This window comes from Rattus norvegicus, chromosome 19, assembly GCF_036323735.1.
Source record: "Rattus norvegicus strain BN/NHsdMcwi chromosome 19, GRCr8, whole genome shotgun sequence".
Taxonomy (NCBI): domain Eukaryota; kingdom Metazoa; phylum Chordata; class Mammalia; order Rodentia; family Muridae; genus Rattus; species Rattus norvegicus.
In genome coordinates this window covers 58,441,315-58,451,676 of record NC_086037.1, presented here as the reverse complement: position 1 = coordinate 58,451,676, position 10,362 = coordinate 58,441,315, and the positions used below count along the sequence as shown (strand labels likewise).

The following is a 10,362-nucleotide window of genomic DNA, read 5'->3' as shown; positions in this document are numbered from 1 at the left end:
CAGAGCGACACCATCAAACCCTTCAGTGTTTTCTTCACTCAATGCACTTAATGGAATGTTCGCTCCTCCAGTGCTTAGCTGTGCATAGGATCAACATTTATCTACATTTCTAAGTGGGTGACATGCCAAGACTTGGAAGTTTTGAAGGACAAGCTGTAAATCAGACTCCCATTTCACACAAAGAAGTACTTCCAAGAGTCCTGATAGATTTTTATCTTTACGTCTCGCGGCATGTGGTGGGCGCAGTCCTCACCTCCCCACCATGGAGTGATGCCCACCACACTCAAGATGCGGAGGATATGCTTACCCACCTGAAATGCACAGTTTACGATAAAGTTTTTTTTAAAAAAAGTATCGTTTTTTTCTCATCTTCTTTCACAAATTAACCAACGGCTGGGCCGCTTGGAGTTGAGCAGGGATAACTCAAATAAGGCCTGCCAGTTAAAAGAGGCTTCCGTTTTATGCAACCAGCTACCTTTTAAAGATCATTCTTCTATTGTTTAATTTTTTTTAAATTTTTTTATTTTTAGGGATTAAACTCAGGACTCTACGTATGTTGTGGAAAGAACTCCAGTAGAGTGTTTTGCTTTTAAAAAATGTTTATTTTAAAAATCTGTGTACATATAAATGTATACACACACATGTGTGCATACATGTATCAGATCCCATGGAGCTGGGTTTATGGGAGGCTCTGCAAGAGCAAGACATGTTTTGCTGCTGAGTAATCTCTCCGACCCATGCTCTTCCCTTTGAGGACATTACCTAGTTACTTCTGCAGGTCTGCAGTTGCTGGTGTCACCCATCTTTAACTCCCCGGGAAAGCAAATTGATCGCAACATTTAGATACAAACTTTTCAGAAGAATCATCACAAAGGTAGAAAGAAAGAGGAACTAGAGAATCTAACTAGAATCTAACTGTCCCAGGGCATCTCTGGGGGAATCAGAAGCTCTCCACTCCCGGTTCCATGGCAGTAGCTGAGTGCTTCTTGCATTTATATATTGCCACTGTGATGGCTGATCTAGGTTTGTCAACTTGACTGTCTGGAATCAACTATGACTCAAGCTCTCCGGGCACTCGTGTGAGGGAGAGCTTTGATTCAGTTCTCTGAGGCAGGGAGGCCCACCGTAAATATGGATAGCACCTTCTGCTGGCAGCCCAGATAGAAGGACATAGAGAAAGAACACTCTGCTTTTGCCTGCTTGCCTTAACTTTTACCGACAAGTCCATCTATCTACCCATTACTGCAACATTCTGTCACCGATATTAGAACCGATCTCTTTGGGATTTCCAAATAGAACGGAGACCGCAAGCTCTCCAGGAACCCTCCAAGGGCTTCAAGGCCAGATTGAAACTGCAGAGACATTGAACCTGTGAATTGAACAATTACTGGATTCTAGACCTCCTCAGTGTGAGATGGCTATTGTTGGATTACTCAGACCACAGCTTGTAAGCTGAACTAATAACCCCCTATATATTCTTTCTATTGGCTTGGTTCCTTTTGAGAACTCTGAGCAATATGGCCATCTCCTTTAAACCTGGCTTTGCGTTCTCATGTTCTTGCACATAATTCCGTGAGGAAATGCTCGAAGTTTCCTGTAGGATCCTTAAGTGGTATTTTATTTTTTTCCCCTCATGATGCCTTAGGACATCTTAAGATATTAAGATATTTTCTGGCTTATATACTGGTATATGTTTAATTTTAATTTAAAACCTTAACTTTAAGACTCAGCATGGGCTTTGTCCTCACACGAGATGCTCATTAAAGTCAAGCACTATTTACTTTATTCCTGGGAAGTTGTTATGCTTAATTCTACAGCAGAATTTGACATTCATCCTTGGTGAGACTTAGCGTAGCCGTACTCATTGTAAATGCAGACAGGGTAGGGAATGGGAAAGAAACAAGACAGGTAAGTGCGTGCTTTTATTTGTAACAAGTTTTATTTCTCTTCAGTCTGAGTTTTTTTTTTTCTTCTTCTTTTTAAAAATGTATCTTCTAATTTTTAGGTAGGTAGGAAGCCAAATGTGGAGGCTCAGTGTTAGAGCATTAGTTCATGTGTGTGAAGCCCTGGCTTTAAGGTCTCCAACCCCTCTGGGCAAAAAAAGAAATCAAAGAGAAAAAAAAAAAAACACCTAAAGGGAAGTGGTGATCTGTTGTACATAGAGCTATGAAGGAGGCGTTGGTGGGCGTGGCAAGCTTAACACCCACTAATGGCCACTCCCTGGACTTGCCAATCACACAGGATCAAGGTCGATTATAGAACAGCACATTTCTTCATAGAGGCCAGGCCTGAAGAGAGATGATTACTTGTTTTAAAGCATGATTACTGACCTTTGAAATGTATAAACTGCCAGATCATTTAGTTGAGACCCTGGGAAGTGAATACCATATTGGTAACAATGTGTATTTGGCTAAAACTCGAAATAAGGCACACTTAACATAGAGTACTAGTGGGCTTCACTCGAAAGAAAATGATCTATTAGTATCTTTAGCTATTGCTCAGGCAAAAGCCACTACCCTTTTGTTTTTTAGATTTTTTTAAATTATGAATATGTGTGTGTCTATTGAAGTACGTTCATATAAATGCAGGTCCTTTCTAAGGCCAGAAGAGAATGTTACATCCCTTGGAGCTAGAGTTGTAAACCACCCAATGTGGATCTTAGGAACTGATCTCAGGTATTCTGTAAGAAGAGTATAAGTTCTTACCCCCTGAGCCTTCTTTTTACTACTCTTTTCCAGGAAACAAGCTATAATAAAGTCTTATCCAGGACAGCCCAAGTAGCTTAGGAAGGCCACCATAAGGAACAAACAGCAAGAACAAAGACAAAGTAGCTGAAATGAAAACCTGGCAAATGTGGACTTTAGGGAACTGGATAATATTCGACAATAGACTGTTAAATAAATGGAAACTGTCACTGAGAAATTATGATCTTAGAAAGTGAAATCAAGATCAACTGACTGTCCTAAAAATAAATAAAATACCTATGGTATTTAAAGTAAGAAACTCAAATGAAGGAATTAACCTTGGGATGGACACAATAAAAAGGATCAGTCAATAAGAGCAGTTCAGAGTAAATAGCAAGGTGTCTGAAGAGTAGAGAATAATGAACAAGGAGACAGGTAGCCTCCCACATGAACAGAAAGACCGGGGAGGGGTATGTGTGACATTTTCAACTGTAGACTGGATACCAGACAGCATGGGAAAACCCAGAAATCACACTTGGAAAAATTAAGAGGCAGGACTCCAAAACCGATGGCAGATGTTGCCTCACTGATCAAGTTCCTCAGTGAGGTCTGGAGAGATGGCTCATTGGCTAAGGGCACTTGTTCTCTTAAAGGAGCTGGGTTAAGTTTCTACCACCCACAGGACTGCTTACAACTCCAGTTCCAGGTGGTGTGGCATCTTCTTCTGGCCTCTGCAGGCACTGGGCACACATGTGCAAAGATATGTATGTAGGCAAAAATACTCACACACATAAAAATAGATGCATGAAAACAAACCAAAATAAAAAGAATCCCAGTGAACACTGACTCAAATAAATTCAAAACATACCATGACCAGGGACATTATTTTTAACTGATAAAGTCCAAGGACGAGAGAGAGAGAGAGAGAGAGAGAGAGAGAGAGAGAGAGAGAGAGAGAGAGGAAGAAGAGGAGGAGGAGGAGGAGGAAAGGAGGGAGGGAGGAAAGGAGGGGGGAGGGAGGGACCAGTTTGAAGGGAGCAAGAATAAAACTGACAGGTAATAATTTCTAAACAGTATAAAAACAAGAGAGTGGATAGACTATTTATAGAACCCAAACCAAAAATATATACGAATTTACAATGCTATTTAACAAAATAATGTTCAAAAATGAAAATTAAATAGAGATATTTCTTACTACAAAGTCCTTTAAAGACTCCAAAGAGACTTTAACGCTGAGATATTCATCTTCTCCATAGGAAATATGAATGGGGGGGGTCCACTGGCTTAAAGGAAATAATTTCAGTTGGGAATGTCACCCTGTGAAAAAGAATAAACAGTCCATGAATAAGAAGACAGAGAAAAAAAATAAAAGACTTCTAACAACTGGATCAAATTCACAGAGAAAATAACAGTAACAGCCTAAAACCATTAGGACAAATGGATTTAAACCTTTGGTGTCCACAAGCGCAATTCAAGAGATGGAGTAAGTTTGGGCTTGTCTCAGTGAGTACAAGAATAATTCACAAAAGAAGAACAGAGGCTGAATGCATTATAACTTAAGTGCACTTTGGTGGAAAGGAACTGCCACGAGATTGCCCTGAAGGGGAGACTCATCAGGAAACAGGAGCTGAAGGATAAGGAGTATAGGCCTCCAGGTCCTCAACATCGCCACACCACAGGTCACAGAGTAATGGCATAGTGTGCTTTCTCATGTTACAAGGGGACATTGTATGTCCAACGTGGAGTGTTGTGATATTGTAAATCTCAGTGACATCACAATGGGGCATTGTATCACAATGGAATCTGAGGGCACTGTGATGTTACAGGGGCATGTTGTGATGTCACAATGAGGCATTATGTAATAATAAAGAACCATCATCATCATCATCATCATCATCATCATTATCATCATCATTATGTCATAGTGGTAGCTTGTGGTGTCAAATGAGCACTTTACTATTGTCGGAATGGTGCACTGTGATGTCCAGAATTGGTAAGGCACAATGGAGCCATTGTGATGTCACTATGGGGCATTGTGAGGTAACAGCGACACATTCTGAAATCACATGCATTATTGTGACATCACACCAAAGTATAGTGGTGCCACAGTGGGTGCACCATGGTGTCACCAAAGGCCATTGTGATAGGCAAATTGAGCATTGCAATGTAATAATTTATCTTTATGAAGTCACAATGGGACATCAACATTGTGGTGTCACAAGGAGAGCATTCTCATGCCAGTGGGGCATAGTTGAATCATAGGTGGCTTGTGGTGTCACAATGGAGCATTTTGATGTCACAACAGAGCATTGTGACATCACATGGATGCTGTGCTGTCAACAGGGCACTTTGAAGTCTCAATAGAGCATTTGTACTGTAACAAGGGAGCATTATAATCTGATGATGTAGCCTTATGACATCACAAGTAGGCACTGCGGTGTCATAAGTGGTCATTGTGATAACACAATAGGGCATCATCATGGTGAAACTTGGCAGTGCTAGAGTGGATATTGTAATGTATCAGGGTAGCAGTTTGGTATCACAATGGGAATTGGCTATGAGGGTGCACAGTGATTTCACTATGGTGGACTGTGCTCTCTCAGTGTGATATCATAAAGGGAATTGCTATGTCAAAATGGAGACTATAGTGTCACATTGCTAGGAGACACAGCCACCATGTAAAACATGATGGGATCTCTAAAGAGAACAAGAAAAATATTCCCTTCCAAGCCTGAGAGCAAGAGGATTCCTGACTCTTACAGGCTTTCATGGGGTTGGGCAAGCTTCATACCACATGATCTAGTTTGGCTTGGTCTTCATGCCAAAGGGCATGAAGGAACTAGATACCACAAACTCAATCTTGCAGCTGCAACGGGGGAGGGTCTGCGGTACAACATACTCTTTATAGCCCTGATGTAGGAGGCACACAGAGGGAGCACCCTCCTGCACAAGAGAGCTGCAGGCTGGCATTGCCTGATTCCTGGGAGAGGAAGAGAGGCAGCTGCAGGGTCTACAATCCAACAGAAGGGTTATAAATAGGTGAAAATCTGTACATCATAAAGTCCAAGCCCTCTGGGAGGGAGGACTAAACAGTTAGCTTTTCTGTTGTGGGAGATACCTTGAGATGTCCCAGGGATGTGGAAGGCTTTGCTTAGATGCTCGCTGTAGGTTCTTACTGGCTTTTTTTTTTTTCCAACATGCTTTTTGGAGAATTTCTATTCAGCTCACCATGTCCGCTCTTGGTTGGGTCCTCTGATGAGCAGATCAGACTTTATCTCTGACTTTTCCTCCATAGAACGTGCATCTGACACTCTTTCCTCCGATGCTGATTCTGTGCCCTTTCTACCACAGACTTCAATTAATCAGAATGACATGTAACAAACTAGCGTATGTGTATAATAAATTAGGACGTACTTATTTTTCTCTTTTTAATTATCTGCTATCTGGACAAGTTATCTTTCAATGTCATCTTTTCATTTGTCTATTTGTGTTGGGAAGTATCTTGCTACTATGGATCCCAGGCTGGCCTTGAACTTGTGATTCTTGTGCTCCTTAAGACTGGGATTATAAGTGTGTGTCTCATAACTGAAACTGAATACCCTCTTTTCCCCCCTCCTTTTCCTTCCTCTCCCTTTTCCATTCCCTCCCCTCTCTTGCTTTTTCTTCAACCCTCTTTCTTCCCGTCTTCATGTCCAGTGCCAAGGATCCAACCCCAAGCCCCTTCCTGGCACGTTAGTTAGGAATGGTGCCACTGACCTATTTTCTCGGCTCAGATTAATTTATTCCAGGACAGACTTTCTCTTTTTTTTTTTTTTGTTGAGTGGGGTGGGGAGGGGCATGACACTTTAAGACAGTAAACAACAAACATGTATCTGTAAAAGTGTCTTTTATTCTCCTGCTTACTGCCTTAGTCTGCCAACCTAGGCCTAGTTCTGGAAGCTTCTAGCTTCCACACAATCTTATCTCGTCGTCTGTGACTTGCTGCTGAGTAAGCCCACTCTTCCTTCTTTCTGATCCCCTAGCTGGTTCAACTCTGATGTTCTGTCTCAAGCTCTCTAAGCTGACTGATGCAATCTTGCTCCTCTCTGGGCTTCTCTTGATGCTCTGCTTAACTCGAAACCAGCTCTGACAATCTGTTCTAATCTGGCTCTACCTTATTTTCTCGCTCATTGTGACTTCACCTGTGTCTGGCTTGTTCTCTCTCTGCAACCTGTCTCTCTATAACTGTCCTGGTAAAACTGCCACCTCCCTCTCTTCCCCCCACCCCGGACTGCTCTCTTAAGTAGCTTCTCTTTCCTATCTCTGCCCATGAGATTTGGGCATATCCTATTCTGTCAAATCTTTCTCTGATTCATCACTTTTTCTGCCATTGAATTTGACATAACTTTCAAACACGGATTAAAGGAGAGTGTGGCTCTCGCTTCTCTCCCAGGAGGGCAAAGGGAGCAGAGTCAAAGAAAAGGGTTTGGATGGCCTGTGAGTAGGACAGAAATGACTATGGGATCAGCTTCAGCGAAACAGCTCAACTTTAATTGGAGAGAGTCAAAGGCTTTATAGTTTTGGGGGAAGGAGGTAGGAATTTCTAGGGTGAATAATGCTCATTAGCTCCAGGTTAGGGTGCGTCAGAATGCCTCGCTTACATGAAGAATAATTCCAGAAATTCCCAGTGCTGCCTGGACAGGTTCTTATGAGAAGCTGAACCTGTAATCTTACCAATGCCATGTGACATTCCTCAGGAAGATGGTGTGGGGGTTTCAAGATGCCTAGACAAGGTCAGAGAAGGAGAAGCCCTACCGTTAAAAGGAATCCTCCATTTTGTACCGAGCTCAAGAGAGACGTCCTGACAATGGCAGACTGCAACCTTAATCCTCAGGATTTCTCCATAGGTGTGCACTAAGGGTAAGTCACACCACAACTAGGAACAGGTATTTTTTTAGTAAATAACACAACCTTGGGGTTTGAAGTGTGATCACATATCCTGCAAGAACGCTCTTCTTCAGGTAGACTTTTATTAAGCGGTGTGGGGCCTGCTTCGTCAGCAGTTGAGCTGAGTATGCATTTTGCCATTCCTGTGACTGATGTTCATGTTGGGGTAAAAAAATCAAAAAATGACCGGTGGGTACCTGCGTGTTCCCACTCTGTGTGGATTCTCGGGAGCCGTGCGCTGTCTGTCTCTCTGCCAGCTGCTTTCTCACATGGTCCTCTTGGTGGGCTGTTACCACACCTGACACACATCACATTCTGCAGACCGCTCTACTGTGGCACCACGCCACGCTAACCCCAGGCGTTCTATAGCCACCCTTGCCAGGCTGTCGTTCTGCCCACCAGGAACTTTGCTCACGTCCCCAGTAGCCTGGTAAAAATCAAAGTTCTAGAAACTTGTAATTTATCAATTAGATTTATAAGTTGAATTCTCAATCCACAATACATCCACACGATAAATTCACTGCCAATTAATAAAGATATAAACCGCCCACCTAGACAAGATAAAATTGACCCAGTCCACCTGGATCTGGATCATCCTGCTTTGTCGTCTCCTTCTTTATTTTTTTTCCCACTTCTCTTCCTCTTTCCTTCCTAGACTTTCCCCTGCCTACCCTTCCTTCTCATCCAGTGATAGGCTCCGCCTTATCATGAACCTGCCTTTCTGCATAATGATATCATCCTATATTTCCGTTGGTGATCAGCTTTGAATACTCCCAGATTTACCTGTGATTAGGGTGGGGATGGGCTGTTTGAAAAGTTTCTTCCCTTCTTCATTTCACTGTCAACCTTAGTCTTCCTTTGTGAGTCAGAACCACAAAGACAAGATTGGCACCCGTCTTCACAGGCACCGGTGCCCCTCTCCTTCAAGTGGCAGACAAGTACTCTGTGGTGACAAGTACTCTGTGGTGACAAGTACTCTGTGGTGACTAATGCTCACTCGCCTGGCTGTAGTGCTGAAGAGGCTCTCCAGTTTCCCTTTCAAACTCCGGTCTCAGGCTGCTACCCTGGCTCTCAGAATTGTTTTGATTATATATAAGAATATGAGTGTCTGCTTCCTGACATGGGTCTTCCTTTCCCACATTGTGTCCTGGATCCTTGCCCATGATCTGGGCTTGTTGGTTTTAGCTGCCTCTCTTGCACTGGAACAAACGTCTACTCACTCCCCTAGGAGATCCACAGAAGGCCAAAGTAATGAATCCACCCAGGTTTGAAGGGGCGAGCAGGTGAGCATACTGGGGCTACTTAGGGAGCAGGGCTGAGAGCTTACTCACAGGAACAGTGGGTCCATCACCACCTCGGAGTTCTACGCCCCTGTATAGGATGAGTACATAGATGTTACTTCATGGAGTTCCACATTCAGTTAACGTCCTATTTCCTGTAGGCTGTATAGCCAACCCCTAATTTGCAGTAGCTACTTTCACTCAGCTCCACTCACAGATTTTGACAGGAACCCCACAGAGACATATTGTCTATGGATTCTGAGCTAGACAGCTCGTGAGGCCACACCCACCCGGGAAGTGACTTAACATCAAAGTGGTATTGGTACTGTGGACACCCACTCCTCCCACTCCCCACCCCTTCTCTGCCTCCTACCGGCATCAGAGAGCCTGGCTGCAGCTTCTTGCTGTGAACCTCCCCCATTCAAAGACCTCAGAAGAGGAGGCCCCCTCCTCTGCCCTGTGGGCTCCAAATGTTTTTCACAGACCCCACCATGCTGTCTGAATCACTCTCTTCAGAGCTTCTGCCATACTTTGGCATCTGTCTGTCTGTCTATGGCCTTTATCGCCTTTCTAATAAAGCCTCCAGCCCTGTAATCCGTGCCAGCATCCTCATGAACCACCAAGTCCCCACAGCAAAATCTAACAGGGAGCTGGTTGGCTGGAGGGAGAAACAGCTAGACTCTCAGGTGAGGATCCTGCAGGTGTCTCCGCATCTTTTCATCTTCTGTTACAAAGTGTGAACGGCTTCATCCCCATTGTCATATTCGAACCTTTCATTGTATCATTTTACTTACTTTATTGCCATGGTTACTGGGTCAGGGTTATCTCTACTCCGAAATGGCCATGGGAGGATCATGTTGTGCCTAAAAGAAAAAAGACAGATGACACTTATGTACAGAAATAAGGTTGGGGAAAAAAATCACTGCCATTGAAGGGGTGTGTGTTAGCTGAGAGAGAGGGGGTGGGAGGGGGAGGGGGGAGTTGTATTGTAAGCCGGGTTACAATAATTCTTTATTCTTTGGTGAAAACATAGTAACAATAGCCCTTTGTCTTTCTCTGAAATTTTCTCTGCTTTTCTTTTCTTTTTTCTTTTTTCTTTTTTTTCTTTTCTTTCTTTTTTTTTTTTTTAACTTTTACAATGTCTGTGCAGCCCACGTTGGGCTTCTTTATTTTATTTTATTTTTTTATATTTTATTTTTTTTTCACGTTGGGCTTCTTGTTGAAGAAGTTTTCAGTTCTATAATCACAAGTGTGTGCGTCACATACCTGATAGTTGGGCCTTTATTAACAACAGAAACGGAAGCACCCAGTATGTATCTCAGCCAAGCAGTGACAGAAAAAACAGCCAGCTCCTCTGTGATGTTGTAAAGATCCCAAGGTACAACCAAGACACCTGGTAATGGGATATTAAAGACAACTTTAAAAGGATACCAGAATCCTATTTAATTTTAATTAGTTATTGCTTTTGCCTC

At 43.0% G+C, this 10,362-nt stretch overlaps 1 long non-coding RNA gene across 1 annotated transcript; it reads right to left on the bottom strand.

Annotated features, from left to right (window-relative positions):
• Positions 1-1,917: 1,917 nt before the first annotated feature.
• Positions 1,918-10,027, bottom strand: LOC102557426 (uncharacterized). The gene is made up of 4 exons (XR_005496928.2): positions 9,685-10,027; positions 5,803-8,981; positions 3,880-4,001; positions 1,918-2,288 (listed from the first exon to the last, which is right to left on the bottom strand). It is a non-coding gene; the product is annotated as an uncharacterized LOC102557426 (long non-coding RNA).
• Positions 10,028-10,362: the final 335 nt, after the last annotated feature.